This window comes from Poecilia formosa, unplaced genomic scaffold, assembly GCF_000485575.1.
Source record: "Poecilia formosa unplaced genomic scaffold, Poecilia_formosa-5.1.2 Scaffold116, whole genome shotgun sequence".
Lineage (NCBI taxonomy): Eukaryota > Metazoa > Chordata > Actinopteri > Cyprinodontiformes > Poeciliidae > Poecilia > Poecilia formosa.
This window is the reverse complement of record NW_006800055.1, coordinates 994,976-1,011,950: the sequence shown is the minus strand read 5'-3', so window position 1 is coordinate 1,011,950 and position 16,975 is coordinate 994,976. Positions and strand designations below refer to the sequence as shown.

Here is a 16,975-nt window from a genome sequence, read left to right as displayed (position 1 = left end):
GAAGCATTCAAAGGCTGCTTGGATTAGAATAAAAATCATTCCTTTAGCAGGGCTTTTTGTTTGAATAAAAGTAAACAGCACAATTGTCTGGCGTTTGATTAAATGAGCAATCCTGGAGATCTGAAGCCTCCTCAGGTAATAAATGTGGTTGCTTGCCTGTTAATGCAGGATTTCTGCATGTGTACGTTTCTGAAAAACAAATAACTGAGCAAAGACAAAAAGTTGATTGTAGTAACTTTTTCATTCTCACAGATTATTTAGGGTGTGGCTTCAAATGTTTATTGGATTAAATGCTAAACTCAGGCTCCATCTCTTTACTTAAATAAAATTAAAACAGGCCTGAAAAGAAAAGTTTGAGACGCATTTAAGTTTTGATCTTTGCTCAGATCTTCGGTTTTATGTCCTGTTTTGTATAATTCTATTGGAAACTGAAAATTAATTAGATACAACAAACCTTTCATACCACAAAAGAATTGGAAAAAATTACATTTTGATTTGGACAAATTATGAAAAGCTTCCCATCCGTCTAAAGTTTTCACGACATAAATCATGTTTTTATGACTCAAGGTGTTTTTTACCAAAGCAACAGAGATTGGGATGCAGCTTAAAATACCTGCTAGGTTTTATTTTCTATCAGCGATGTCACGTTTTATACATCACATCAGTTAAAAGGAATCTTAGTGGACAAACATAATGTTCAACGCTTATCTTAAACACCTTGACATTAATATATGACTGGTGGGAAATGATCAGACGTCAATTTTGGAAAGATTTGTGACCGGGATCAAGAATGAAAAGTCTAGTAACTTATTATGACAGTATGTCTTTTAGTTCATTACTTAAAGTGAAGAGAGAGGAGAAATGTTTTTTTGTAGTATTGGGAGTATACAGACCAAAGTTACATTTATTAACATTCCTAATAGTCGTCAGGCTGTGAGAAAAGATTCCCTCTTTAGTGAGCAAGTTGACACTGAGAGAAGCAGGTTTAAAATTATCAAACATAAATAAAACTAAAATCAAATAAAAAATTAGTCAGATTTTTTCCTCTCTTTTTAGAGGGGGAGGGTATTTTTCTAGGACAGGGATGTTATTCATCCTAGATCTCGAAAAAGTATTTTGTATGCTTGCCATTTTAAAAGAAAGGCATCTTATTTTCAAATTATTTTGGGCTCAATTGAACAAATGTATTCTCAATTGTAAAAACAGGATTTGGGTCACTTTCTTTCAAAATGTTTGCCAATATTTAGCCAATTTAAATCAATTAAAAACTGATTTAGGTGCAGCAAAGTCTGCTTTCAAGTAAAACTTGAAAGCAGACTTTGAACTTGAAAACTTTACTTACAAAAGCTTTGTTTAAAAAAAAAGACAAATGTAAAGGAAATGTTTAACACAAAGTAAGTAAATTACATGAGTAATAACATCACCATTATTATTCTGCTGGATGGGTCAAATTTGTAATTCTTGAACAACAGAGGGAAGGCCTCACATTGGACACCCCGGTTCTACAGCATCAGATGCATAGATGGCAACGTTCAGGCGTTATTTTCCAAACAACATACGATTCAATGCTAGCAAAATGTGAGGAAATATGTAAGGAGCTTCTTAGAACATCAATATAATATTTGTATTCAAAGTGCATAAAATTAAGAGTATTCCCGTCGGTCCACTCAAAGCAGCAGCAGCCGTCCTGTAGTGATTCAGAACCTTGGACAGCGATACGAACACACGGCTTAACGCGCAGCCGGCAGACCTCAGGCAGCGCAAAGCAGGCGGTCAAGGTGAGAGCGTCTGCACGGCCAGTGGGAATGCTGCTCACACAAGTGTCGAACTTCACAGACAGTCAAACACAGCCATGTCCAGGGCTTTCAGGTCAGCACTGTGGGCTGTCCATCATCCAGAACAACCTGCACCCCCTGGTTTCCTGCATGCTCCACTGGTCTGAGTCAAGGACTTTTTATCAACCGTTTTTGTTCTTATATAAAGCATAAACAAGCTAAATAGAAAGGATTTGGTTTAAAATTATTCCTCTCTGTTTCTAATCTGTTACCAAAGAATAATGTGACATGAACAGCTTGTGTGTTGTGCTGAATGAGTTTTGTAACCTCCTAGTGTTTCCAGTCTAACTTGGAAACACTAAACTCAATCAAATTTAAGATATGTGTTCACTTTTTATTATCTTTGCCATTTCTTTTTGCTCAACAAGAAGAAATTTAAGACATGAACAATAAAATGACTCTCTCTCTTGATGGAAAAAAGTTTATTTTGTTTGATACTGAAATATTTTTTCTGTTATGCAGTGATGTCAAGAGAGTTGTTTAAAAGGTGTCTGGAGCACCGGATCACAATTTTCTCAACTCTATTGTAAAGAAAAAAGTGAAAGCGTTACTGTCTGGTCTTGTTTGAGTGCTGTTAAGTTATTAGGGCAGACATTTTCTTATTACATTAGGCCAAGATGACAGGATGACCAACTCGCACTTCTCTACTTCCGCCAGCAGCAGCTCAAATGAAGCCTAGTGGGAGAAGTAGCTGCTAAAGACATTAGGCCATCCATTTTTTGCCATCTGACATTTTCAGTGTGAATCAGTTGTTAAAGTTGTCAGGACGGCATCCAAGCATAGAGTCCTGAAACTCCTAAAAGCTAAACAAAAAAACAAAAAAAAATCGGTTTTTACTATAAAAACAAATGTGTTGAGACAACGAGGTAGTAACCTCAAGATCTGATCAAAGTGTCTTGTCAATCGATTAAAAATTTCAATCAGATTAATCTCTCTAGTGCTGTGATTAATCACTGTGCCTAACTTTGTAAGTTTGATGTATAAACATTCTTGCAGGAATGACGCCCCGAGCAACGAACCAACTAAAATACAACCAATCATCTGTTTTTGTAGCAGACAGCAGGTAACGTAATCTCCCAGTACTCAACACAAACTAACAGAAACTTACTCCACTGTAGAATAGTAGCAAACTTATTAAGGGAACAGCTGGCAAATAGAATATTTCATTTTCTGGTTCTTGGGTGACCCACCCCTTTCTGATGCCGTTCTGGGCAACTGCCTATATTGACGCTTTGCAACTACGTCACTTAATCATTCGGGAATGAGGGACTGGAGTATTGAACAGAGCAACTGAGGTTGTTTTCCCCAAGTTGTTTTTGCCAGTTTATTCATGGCTTCTACTTGTTTGACTCGAGCCAATTTATCTGTGAAGGTAACACACCTGGTTGGGGTCGTAGACGACGGGATTTACTTGAAACGGCTAGCTTACAAACCGACCCACACCTCCTCCCTCCTGACATGTTGATCAAATTACCTACTTCGCCTGAATTCACACCACATGATTTATGTCACTTTGTCATAACCAGAGTTTCCCCTTAAACCGAAGCAATATTAAAAACGTACAAAAGACAAGATGATACAAATATCCTCAAACCAAACATGTCTGAAGATTCTCAGTTTTCCAGGTTTTTATATTCAGGATGGCTTAAAGGAAGTAATTTTGTTTTAGACATTTTAAAAATGTCCCTCTCCATTCATTTAAAATGAAACATGTGCAAAGAGGCAACATGTGAACAAGCCAACCCTCTGCAGGAGAGAGGCTTTAATTAGGTCAAAATAGGTAGTTTGGTTAATCTGCATTGTGTAACATTAATACATTTAAAATTCCAGATTAATCATGTGTCAACATTGACAGCCCAAGTTTTAATATAAGACACAAGTGAATAAAATAATATTGCACAGGAATATAAACCATTAATAATAAAATAGTCCCTTGTAAAATATCTTCATTGTGTAGATATTATTTGGACCCCATAGGAAGAAGTTGGCTGGCAGTTCTTACTAAATACATTGAATGAGTCTGTCCACACACATAATACCAAAGAACCTGTATATATTATTTTTTGAAATTGGATGTCTGCTCAGTTTCCTGAGCAGAGCTGCTCTGGTGCCTGAGCAGAGCTCACATGAGGCTGGACATGATGCAAAATCATGTCAGGAATGGCAAATGAAGCTCCATAGAAAGGACTGCTTCTAGGCGGACATCATTACCGAAGAACTTTTGGTCAACCCAGAAATATTGTAGAACTAGCTAAAAGCAATGTATAGATATGCTGAAAACTGTATGCAGCAGCAAGTTTGGCAGAACTGTTCACATTCTTGCTTTCCATGAAATTATCTGCCACATGTCAAGCATGGTCTCATTAGCTTTTTTTTTCCACCAGAAGCTTTTACTGAGGAGCAGATGTGTTTTTCTCTAACAAATTGACACAGAGGCCCTTCAGAACATGTGTGGAAACAGCTCTGGACAGGAAACGCCTTCCAATTATTGCTCCTGGAAACAATCCTCCAAACCTCAGGAAAACATTGCATTTAGCCTTTCTGGAGAAAGGATTTGTGCTAAGCATGACTTCCTGACAAGATTATGCTACTTTATCATTTTGGGGGGTTTACAGTGTGAGCCAGTCCTGCAGAGCTCAATAAAGAGTGGGATGTTAGCCTCCACAACTTCATCCTCCTGTCAGTTTGGGAGGCTCTGTGTGGCAGTTCGGCTAGTAAACGTGTTTTGAAACATAGTCTTTATCGGCCCCTAAAACCACAGGTGCAGCACACACGATGGGAATTTTGACTGAGCAATTTCAAACGGCAGACAAAAGCCCGTTGTTAGACAGCATGGAGTGCTTTCTTTGTCCAGTGCCAAGGGGGTTACGGTGGCAGCTGTTATGAGCTGCAATCTGCATCATTTGTCATTCTCAACAGAGCAAGAGTCAGAGCCAGAAAAACAGAAAAGCTCCTTCTCCACTGTAGTCTTCACTCTCATTGTGAATAAAATGTTTGCAGAGCTTACTTATTACTGAGGAGTGGCTGTGTGCAAAACCAACAGCAAAACATCCGAACAGTGTTTAAATGGATCAAATGTACCAAATTATTTTTGCACCATCCAATTTGTCTTTTTTTTTCCTATTGGTGTGTCTTTTGTCCTCACAAAGCAGCATCTGATGCAGAAAAATATGTGATGTGATCAAAGCAGCTCAGTTTCCACATCAACAATGAATGTCACTGCAATAAAACTTGTGATAAATCTACAATATTCCAGACACTGCATGAGTTTCATGGTACAGATTTTACACATTTGGATTTCATATTTCAGCAGAGTTTTTTTCCCCAAAAAAACTCTGCTGAAATGAAAAACTCTTACTGGAAATGTGATTCCAGTAAACCCCAGTAGTTGTAGGTTTTAAATTCATAAAGAAATTCACAAATCACATACACTATGTGTTATAATCTGATTTTTTATTATTATTTATATAAGCAATATTCCTTCAACTAGAGCATTTAAGTTATTATTTACCAAAGCAAACTTTCTTTTGGACAAAATAAAAAAAAGGTGATTCAATGTAGAAAATATTAAAGTAAAGCTGCTGTCACAATGTAATGTGTGGAGACAAGAAAGGAGGTAAACTTATGAAAGCCAAAGTAAAATCCAAGCAAGATTCAAAAGAAAAAAAAAATCAACAGCAGAAAGGAAAACTCAGGAAATAACTAGAATAATCAAACTGAAGGCGACCTTTCTAAATGGAAACAACTTAACCACAATAATAGAAGGAAATAATGAAAGTTGCACAGAACTACAAAGTATTATCTGTAGGAGGAAAATAATGACAAACACATCAATGTGTTGGTGCCATAGAAGCTTAAAACAGATAAAAAATGTTGCGCAAAACTGTATTAATAGTACAAGAGCGAAGGCCTTTTGAGGGAACAACCTTAGAAACTATGTTGTCTGTCAAACTTGGGCTCATTTTCTCTGCGTTGCCAGCAGATACAAAGAACCTGCAGCCCTGTCTGCTGATAATGCTGCTCTTCCTTTCTTTATCCATCACAAAGTCTTTTAGCTCCTCCATTCAGCAGGCAGATACCTGATTTAGCAGAGTGGAAACTCTGAAAAGGACAGAAAATGTCACGCGCAGAATACAGAAGAGAATAAATTATTAGCATTTATTTGATGAAATGAATAAATTAATCAGGGATGAAAAGAAATCAGCGAATGCCATGAAATATAAAAACTCTAGAAGTATGGCTTTGAGGCAAATCAAAAGTACTGTCAAGAAAATTACCTTAAAAAGAGTATTCGAACGTCTGAATTTTTTTACAGCCAGCTTGCACAGTCGTGCTGTATGCATTATGTCAATGAATATTTCACCATGGACAGTACAGAGGCTTTGATCATGAGAATAAAACAGCAGACTCTAGATTCATGGAGCCGCCAGGACCCACGGTGCAGGCTGAACAAAACAAGCCGCGGTCGCATAAGACCGGGATGTAAGATTCCAGTTTGGACGGAGAACTGGGAGACAATGACCAAATGTCTGACGCAGTCAGGAAAAAAAAAAAAACTACCTGCAGATCTGAGATCATAACTTACAAAACAACGGGGACTGGAGAAATGGTGTAGTGCTTCTCAATCTCCCTGAGAAAATTTACTCTTTGGTGTTGGAGAGGAGGCTGAGATTGACGTTCATCATTTCTGTGCAACAATGGACCACATATCCAGCTTCACAGAATCGCTGAGGAGGCATCACACACCTGTATTACCCTGTACAGGTGTGTCCTGTGGGAATGGAGAAGGAGTGGCTTTTATTTAGACATTTATTTTAAATCCAATAACCCTGCTGTTTATTGTGAAAGCCAAATGAAACATTGAACTGCTAACTGTCTGTTTATTTTCCAGTAATTATTCGATGTCGTCGTACATCACATCACAAACTCAAGGCCCGGGGGCCAAATCTGGTCCGCCGTAGCTTTTTATGTGGCCCTCTAGACTCCAAATTGTATCAATAAGTCTCTCAAGTTTTTCACAAATACAGAAAATCCACACAAAATCAACACGTCCCCACATTTTTTTCTGATTTTTACTGCAAATTTTTTCTCAAAATTGACCAAAAACATTTGGACTAAGTGACTGCTGCATCAGCCTTACTTGATGTCAAGTTATAGTCAGTGATCGATACGGACTATAACTTAAGAAAAAGTCACATTAGTGCAAATATTGTCAAAATTTCTTCCTAATATTTCTAAATTAGCATCACAAAATCTGTGATTTTGATTACAAAAATAAAAACCATAATCAAGAACACCTGAAACCCCAATAAAACTTTCTGATGTTTATTAAACTTTGCCCTCTGGTGTTGTGTAGCAATAGGTTTGGTTTGGCTATGAATAACTACAAATAACTGCCAAGAGCAATTATAATAAAAATGAGGCCTTTAGATCAACATTACCTGATCATCTGGAAATAACAACATGTAGCTAAAATAAAGAAAAAGAGTGAAAAATGAAGATATTGTTTTATAAGATATTGTCAGGCATCAGGTAGAAAGAAATGAGTATAAAAGCTCAACGGATTCTAATAGTGTGTTGCTTAAAAATGGCTTAGGTCCAAAGTCCAGCCCAGGGGCCATTTATGGCCCTTAGATTGATTTTCTGTGGACCTCAACTCCAGTTTAAAAATATTTATTTTCTGAATGTTTTATTTTTAAATCAGCGTACAGAAAACTAGATGTAATTTTCTTGCAATGGAAAAAAAGTTTGTCTTTTTACAACCAAACTTTAAGAATAAGTAGAGCCATGTGTATAAATGGAGATGTATCCTGTGAAAAACAGATTTATCCAGATTGCTGCACCCAAATCAGCTTTTATGCAATTTATTAATCTCTGCTAAATATAGCAATTATTTTGAAAGAAATTCTCTTATTACAACTGAATTCATTTGTTCAATCAAAACCAAATATCTTTATTTTTATACAGCAAATGTGAAAAAATATTTTTTAAGTTTTGGATTTGCAAAGATTAACATCCCTTCCCAACAAAAAAAAAAGAATAAAAAATGTGATGACTTTTTTTCTTGGTCCTCAAATACTTTTGACTCTGATTTTGTCCCACATGACAAAAAGTTTGGACAACCAGTGCTCAGGTGGTTCCAACATTTTTTTTGCTGAGATATAACAAAGCAGGGTTACTTTGTGCTGCACTTGAGGCACAGCATTTTTCATTAAAATGCACAAAACAGAATGTGGCACAATTTATGAACCCAGCCATTAAATAAGACATTAATCCAGTGTGATGCGATTTACCTAGGCCAGCCTCTGCTCACCATTTACATTTTTGGAAACAAGACTCTGATGACTCACATCAAAAGGTTTCCTTGTTGACTGTTCTGGTGACATTAAAAATAGATGCGCCTCACCTTTAATGAAGCACGAGCCTCAGGGCTTCTGTTCAGAGCATGACTTCAAAGTTTGCTGACCTTGTTATAAAGGAGAACATCCAAAACTCCTTCTGTCCTCCAGGACCTTTCATCCGTTCAGATTTCATTACCTAGACACACAGAAAAAATCCACACATCAAAGGTGAAATATTGCTAGTTAATGATCAATCATCAGAAAACAAGCTCTAGATGCAAGTATTGTGATTTATCCACGCTGGAGTTTGATAACGCCACAGCCTACCTGAGTATTGTTGCTGACCATGTCCATCCCTTTATGCACCCATCTTCTGATGGCTACTTCCAGCACCATGTTGTAAACGTGAATCATCTCAGACTGGTTTCTTGAACAATGAGTTCATTGATCGGTCACCAGATCTTAGTCCAATAGAAAACATTTGGGATGTGGTGGAACGGGATTCGCATCACGGATGTTCAGCCAACAAATCTGCAGCAACTGCGTGATGCTATCATGTCAGTATGGACCAAACTCTCTGAGGAACATTTGTTGAATCTATGCCACAAAGGATTAAGGCAGTTCTGAAAGCAAAAGGGGATCCAACTCAGTAATCACAAGGTGTACCTAATAAAGTGACCAGTAAGTGTACAACAAAGGTCTTCATAACTGCATTTAAATTTTAAGCAGTCAGTACTTTCTACAACAAAGTGAAGTGAAGTCAGGTGTTAGGACACGGGTTGCAAATAAAATAAAACATTCCAGATATCTGTGTCCAGTGGGGCAAACGACTTTCCACAAGTTACTCATAAATGAATAAACAAGCAGGTTGCTGAAATCTCGTGCACATGTTCATGTTCTGCGTTCGTTTCTTTAGTACCAAGCCACCTGGAAAAGTTCACTGCTTTATGTCGTGCCCTTTAAAAGCCCACATTCAACCAGAAATGGTCCATGCAAACGACCTCATGAATGCTGATGTACAGTAATGGGACGGCTGACTGGAGGCTTCTGACAGCTGAGAGATAGAAAAGTGAAGACGGCAAGATGAATGTTGGGGACAGAAAATGAATGTCAGGCAGGCAGATAGTGTGGTGTGGAGGAGCCAGACTTTCACATCCATACTGTGGCAGCAACTGTTCATCATGCGGTGAAATTGAAAGGGCCATCACATTTTAATTATAACATGATGAGTGGTTGTTTTACAACTTACACAAAATTATTGTTACAGTAAAATTTCCACACCAAGATCAGCTAATTTAAATAATTTCAACTAAATTGGCCATCACTCAGAGGTATGACGGTGCTTTCAGCCTTGTGAGAGCACTAAAATGGTGTCTTGACTAATTTCCCACCATCAATGTTATTATGTAATTCTAGCTTGTGCAGCAATCTCATTAGTTTTAAATCCTTTTTGCATGAAATGATCTACAAACGAAAAGAAAAAAAAAAAAGTATTTAGTCCAGCAATACTGCAGATATCAAAGTTCGTTTCCAGCTATTGGGATTTGTAAAGTTGCATAATAATTGTTATGGTGGGTTTGGGATATCAAACTGTTTAAAAATAAGTTTATGTGGGATGTGAGCAGAAAATAATAATATTTAGCCATTTAAAAAAAAACACACTGGTGAATTTACAATAGTAAAATTTAACCAGAAACTGAGGTTGGTTATTATAAAAGTAGAACAGGAAGCAGACCTTTTGTGAAACCGGCTCTGAATTTGAAGTAAACATGAATGACTGCACTAAAAATGCTTTTCTACTGCTCTGATGCAATATGCTACTTTTAAATGTTGTGTTTTCATCAGCTGAAATTATCAGGTGACAGCTGATGATTCTCAACAACATCCGTTTATTGTAGTAAATTTAATTACTAGAATAAATTAGCCTTTTAATAGCATTGTAATTAACCAAATATGGAACAGAAGTGTAGAACAGAAATATCCTTTATTGTAGTGGGGAAATTCAAGCGTCACTGCAGCAAATTGGTAAATGGGAACATAGATAATCACAGAAAAGTCTCCTCTGCTCTGACCGTTCCTGTAAAAAGCATCAGCTGTTGCTCCAGCCTAGTTTATTGTTCAGGTGAACAATAAACAAAACAGTGTTTGGACCTTGTCGATTTTTATATCAGTTTGAATAATAAAACAAACTTGTTTTATAACGAGGATCGAACTGGAGCACATGTAATTGATTGCAAATCTATGCATGTGATTGATCCTTTTTGTCTGTAGATCTATAGATTGTGTTTGTTTATATTGTAGATTCCATTGAGACATTTGCTGTGAGTCAGTGCTACATAAATAATCCAAATAATTGAGGCACCGTCTGAATTAACAATAGGGATCGTTGTATTTTGACATTTTCACTGCTTTTTGTCCTTCATAAATAAAATACATGACAAATACTTCTTGTATTGATAAGGTTAGTTTATGTGTTTTACATTTAAATTTGATCTGAAACGTTTTAGTTTGCCAAAAAGCTAAATCTGTAAGGGGAAAATACTTTTTCTTTGCATTTGCATTCTTTGTGTACTTTCTCTTATGTACCCTTCATCAATGAGATCAATGACTAATATTAATATTTTGATACTGCAACAATCTATAGACAAGCACTCAAAGTTTGGCATAATAAGTCAGTATGTTTACACTGCTGTTTAATACTTGAAAAACATAAATATATATCTTAGCTGGGAAAACAAGATTAAATATGTAAATGTTTGCTTTATGTATGAGGTTGTTTAGAGTTCAACTTCTCCTTCAGTCAGTTTGCATCAGCACAAGTTTATGATTATCATGAGGCAAGAGAAAACTTATTTCTCTGCATCTTTTCTAAATCTGTACTGGATATATCTCTGTTCTGGCTGGACTCAGATTGTTTTCATCTCATTTAGCCTCACATATAGCATTAAACCAAAGGACGTCTTACATTGTTGTCATTTTGAAGTGTTTGGGTTTCACGGTCCTTAGCTGAAAAGAAAAAAAAAATTCTTCTAAAACTGGCATCAAGTCAAAAAAGAGGAGGGGAGGCTGGGAGGTGCACACAAGTTGAGCAGCACTAAATGCACCCACCTCGGCTTCTGGCTGTTTTCACCTTGGATAGCAGCAACAAACCCCCGCAGCCCTGCCTGTTCAGAATTCATCTCACTTCTTTCAGGGATGAGGAATTGTTCAGCTGTGGACCCAATGGGTCAGTGTTTCACTCAAGGGTCTTTTCATGGTTGTAACCTGAGCAGAGGTTCTGCAGAAAGGGGATCAGGTGAAGAGACATTATAGAAGTGACTGCAGTGTTGGCTACAGATAATCTTTGACTGCTATGCTGCAGCATAGAAAATATCACAGCAGTTTTAGTGATTTCCTTCTGTTTTTAGGAAACAGACGAAGCGTAAACATGAATACACCCACTTACCACGGCTCATGATGAGTGGGTTTAATATAACCTCAACGTTCAACACAGATTTATCTGCATTAGGATTTTGCATTCAAATAATGCAACAACCTGAGGTGCAGGATCACACTCTTATTGATTGCATTGACTCAAGAGTTTTAAATGAAAAACTAAACTTGACCTCAACCAACCCTGCATGACAGAGCAAGTTAGGCACAAAGTAACCTTTGTTATCGAGGGTCAGGACAATCCTTTCTATAAAACCTTCCTCTCATGCTTGATTCAGTTTTTTTCTGTACACTTTATTACCTTGAGAGGCTGTAAATTCAGGGCCTGTGCAAATTCCTCATCCACGCCACACACAGACTACATGACAGATTGTAACACTACAGATTCCCCTTAACAAAATGTGCACAGAACCATTTATTTTTCTAGTTTTTAAAGCTTACTGCAATCCTCTCCATCCAGAGGGTTCCCAATTTGAGCTGCAATGCCTTTAACATATTTTTTTTTTTTTTACAGCTAGCCCATGTCATGCAATGAACAGTCAATAAACTCTGACACACATGCTAAATTTAAGCTTCCTGTGGTTCGGTACGTCTTAAAAGGATCGTCATACTTAAAATGTAAAATTCAGCGTTTAGACATCTCTTGTTCTCATGCACCTGCATAATGTGGGGTGTCCCTACAGGCCAGTTTTGGGTCATCACAGCACACGTTTTCTGCAGTTATGGTACTAATCATGCACTGTCCCAGTCCAAAAGATGTGCCGGATATTATATCGTTTCTCGCTTTACTGAAACTGTGTCCACAGAAGTTCCTGTTGCCGAGTGATTCCAAACAAGAATTAAATTTACAGCCCAAAGCTAGAGTACTAGTAGCACTGATTTAGTCTCATCTGATCCAACAGTATCATTGAACTATACTAGAAAAGCAACACAAAACTGATAAATGTTTTAATTAGTGTTCCTTTTTCCAAAGGTGAGTTCTTCTCACTGCACCAGCACTGCCCTTGACCATCAGTCATACAACTGAAGCTGTCCAAGCTGTTCACTGAATGTGTTTGACAAGAAACAGGTAAGCAGGGAGGAACGTGGCATAACTGTAATAATAAAACTCCAGTCACTCTGGAACAATTTCTGGCATCTCATCAAAAGGCATTGGAAGCATATCAGAGAGGCAGAAGAGAAAAGTTTAGCAGTTTTACAAAATGCTCATCCCACCAGCTTGGCAATATTTCAGATAATTAAATAAAAAAAAAAAATGAATCAATAATTATTGATAATGGCTGAGAAGAAACGATTATATCGTGATACAATGCCTCGCTACCAGGAAGTGGTCAATGCTTAAACCTGTTTCACTGCTACTAACATTTGGACTTGCTAGTAATTCAACAAAAGCTCTAACTTTGGGTTTAAACATGTCAGAGGAGCCCTGTTAAGTTTTGAGATGCAACAGGAGAAACTGTCTCGACTGTCCCTCAGCCTGACAGTAATACTTGATTAGAGGCTCTGCTGATCTCATGGGTTTTTTTTTCTTTTTAAGGAGAAAACAGGCTCTGCGTTAGCCGTCAGAAATCCATTGACTGGCCTACAACCATTTTCTCAGACAGACAGCAAAACGCAGCTGCACACAATGTGCCTCCTCAGCCTGGCTGTGTGTACATGTTCCTGTTGCTGTCACAGACATGGAAAAAAATGAGAAAATGTCTCGCTGGTCCCCACTTGTTTGTTGCGAGGTTTAAGCAGGATTTATACCTCTGAAGTGAGGCAGATCTGCTTTGGATGCCTTCAACACAGACAGGGTTTAAAGCGGAGAAGCACTGCTCACAGAAATAATTTAAATGCTTCTTCTGACACTTTCATGTGCTTGCTATGTCCTGTTAAGCACACATTCTCCTTGGGATGCATCAGCACCTTCTTGCTGAATAATAAAAGGTCCTACAGTTGCTTTAAACAAGAATGTTATCACAGTATAATATATAAATTATGGTCCTAATTCAAACATGCTATTTTATACTTATGCAAATGATATTTTTCTAAATGTTAGTGCCTCATGTTGTCTGTCCTACTTCTTACAGTCATTGAGCCAGGCTGCAACAACAGATTAATCATCAGGGAAAAAGACTAATAAGAGCTAATCACTTACCCACAATTACAAATTTAAGAAATAACCGTTAGCCCACTGATTAAAATCTAAAATTATCAAGGGTTTGTTAGTGTGTTAGCAAACAGTTTGGGATTTTGTGGCCTATTTCTAAGACGTCTGGCCTACTTTAATCTAAAAGGGCAGGTAAAACTGAGACAGAACTGAAACCAGTTTTGAACGTCGGCTTTCAGCACCAGGACTCCGATACAGAAGAAAAACAGAACCTTACTGGGTCAGACGTGTGCCGTCTACCTTTCCCTGAGCCTCCTCAGTTGTCTAATCGCTGGATGTGATGGAGATATAGTTTAGTGACTTTTACTCAAAAGCAGACTTTGGTTCACCAAAAACTGCTTTTAATAAAATTGAACAAAATTTTATCCAAAAACCGTCCCAAATCCAGTTTGTAGTATGTATGTTTCCCTTTTTAATAAGGGAAATGTGGAAAATCCTTTTTATTATTTTTGGGTATACAAAATATCTCACTATTTTATGTATTTTAATTATTTCATGCTTAGTTCATTGTTCAGCAGGTGAAAAAGGTCACAATGTAATCTTCTTTGTGATTTTAGAAATTCAATATTTTTTGGTCTATAAATAATTCTGACGTGATGCGTTTGGACCGCCCTGATTTACGGCTTTCAACTTTGACCGTTTCCGGAAGTAGAGCAGCAACAACAGGTGTGTGTATTAGAGGAAAAAGAAAAAAAAAGTAGCAAACAAAACAAGCATCTGAAGGAAAACACAGAGACGTACGTACCTTATTCTGTGTAGGTCCAGGGTTGTTTGAAAAGTTCACCAGCCCTTCAGTCCACCAGACGCTTAGTTCAAAAGTTTCATCTTCTACATGTAGTTTTTTTCTTCTTTTCCCAAAAACGCAGCAAACGGGACTTCCCCTGTGGCTAGCAGACGCGCAAACTCCCCGGGGCAGCAATCCAACAGCCCAGACTGCTTTTCTCCAAAAACAAAACAATAACAATTAAAAATTTAAATAAAAAAAATTCAGCTCGGGCAAAAACCGGGACACTCCCCTCCGGGTTGATCCGTCACAAGGTGAAGCTTATTTTTCTGTCAGCCTTCCCGCACCGTAATTTGTTTCGTTTTTCTTCCTAGCTGCTCTGTTGCAGCAGCTCCCGTCATGCATCACGCTCATTAACCTCAGGTGTGACACCAGCCCAATCTAAAAGCTCGGCCTCGCTCTCTTGTTTATTTTTATTTATTCTCAGACATAACATTTATCAAACACACTTGAACCAGGCAGAAATAGCATCCACAGTTCAGTTCATTACTGAGATGATGAATATCTTTTTCTTTTGTCTTATATATGACATGAGAACTGCTGTCATTTGGTCACCCATGTTTCTCCCCAGTTGTTGATCTTCAGGGCTATTTAAAGTTTAACTGCATTTTAACAAAAATGCAGATTTTGAGCACATCTGAGCAGATTTTTTGTGGTCAAAATGTTAGAATGAATAAACAATCTGTTATTTTATTATTATTATTATTAGTAGTAGTAGTAGTAGTAGTAGTAGTAGTATTTTATTATTATTATCATTGTCTCTGAGTTTTACAGGCATACCTTTCCATCATGCTCTACTGTATTGTAGATTGTATTTTTCCTGCTTTAACATAATTTAGAGCCCACTTTGGTCATTTTAGTAAAATTCTTAGTTTCTGTACTTTGAGTATGTTGAATTTTTTTTGTATTTACTACTCCACAGTTTGCTCACCTGTGTTGCATTTACTTATTTCACTCAACAGAATAAATAACTCTTGGTTCAGTTGCTCCAGTATCAGACCCTTCAGTTGTATTTACTGTCTGTTCCTGGTTTCCCTATTGCTATTAAAATACTTCCCTGTTTTTTACTGCACTTCCTGTCCCCGACTCTGCATGTGGGTTCATTTCTACCAAAAACAGAACAGAAACACAACAGTGAACCTATTTCTCTCTACAAATACAGCTATGGAAACAATGAAGAGATCACTTAAAATGATCAGTTTCTCTGATTTTACTTTTTATAGGTATATGTTTGAGTAAAATGAACATTGTTCTTTTATTGTATGAACTACTGACAACATGTCTCTGTAATTCAAAGCAAAATATGTGTATTTATTTGCAGAAATTGAGAAATGGTCAAAATAACGAAAACGATGCAGTGCTTTCAGACCTCAGATAATGCAAAGAAAGCAATTTCATAATCACTTATAAACAGCAACACTAATGTTTTAAGTCAGGAAGAGTTCAGAAATCAACATATGGTGGAATAACCAGGAGGTTTTAAATGGGGTTCAGTGCAGTGGGCTCTTAATTTTTCCCGAGCTGTATATTTGTAATTTTCATTTAACATCAGATGGGAACAAAACATATTGACAATATTTGAAACAAAGAGGAGTCCTTCAAAACCTTTCATGTTTTATTTTCAAGTGTTTTCTTTCTTCTGGAGATCAGCTACAATCCTAAACCTCCTGAAACTAGCGGCGGTGAACACGACGGGGTGGAGATATCGCTCAGTTTTTATCATTTCAAGGCTCTGCAGATTATAACATCAGACTGGTCCAGAGAAAGTAAATAGTATGAGCCAGTTTTAACTGATACATCAGGATTTATGAAGATATAATGGAAAAAATCTGCATTACTTCTCCATTGTTGAGACTTATAGCTTTAATTAACATATCATTTCTGTGATCACAGGTGCTTTCTGATTCCCAACAATGGCTTTTATTGCTATTTACTAAGAGAGCAAAAACACAACACTTCCAGCAAAACTGTAAACTACGTCCCAGTAGTTCTCCTCACTCAGCAGAGCTTGCTTGGATTACTCTGAGTCCCTTAATTTTCTAAGCTTTTACAAACAACAGCTGCTCTTAATGGAACCGATTCATTTTAACTCTAATATTGCCCCACAAGTAAGCTGGGAGGTCTGAGCGCCTCATTGGCTTTATGAAGATCGCATTTTCTAAGGTGTCCCCCTCTCCGCTTTGCACAGATGTCAGTAATTAGGTTGGGAGTTTTTTGGGCGTTAGGTCTTAAATATTTGCTTATGGAAATCCCATTGAATGCTTTTTCAGTTAAATGAGGAGTGGACATGATGTTGTTTATGTTTCCAAAAACTTTCCACTTAGAGCCAGGCAAAGCAAATGAACAAACACAACAAATGAACGAATGGTTAGTTCTTGCAAATCTAATTGTGAGGAGGCTAACAGCATAAAGACCCGCTCGGTCTTTATGC

The 16,975-nt window shown here is 37.3% G+C and overlaps 1 long non-coding RNA gene across 4 annotated transcripts; it reads right to left on the bottom strand.

Annotated features, from left to right (window-relative positions):
• Window positions 1-5,269: 5,269 nt before the first annotated feature.
• On the bottom strand, window positions 5,270-14,911 carry LOC103143862 (uncharacterized). Of its 4 annotated transcripts, none has more exons than XR_476840.2 (5): window positions 14,506-14,911; window positions 11,285-11,453; window positions 8,504-8,799; window positions 8,242-8,372; window positions 5,270-6,606 (listed from the first exon to the last, which is right to left on the bottom strand). It is a non-coding gene; the product is annotated as an uncharacterized LOC103143862 (long non-coding RNA). The 4 variants fall into 4 exon arrangements; XR_476841.2 differs by having other exon boundaries at window positions 8,302-8,372; XR_001663113.1 differs by lacking the exon at window positions 8,504-8,799 and having other exon boundaries at window positions 5,270-5,936.
• Window positions 14,912-16,975: the final 2,064 nt, after the last annotated feature.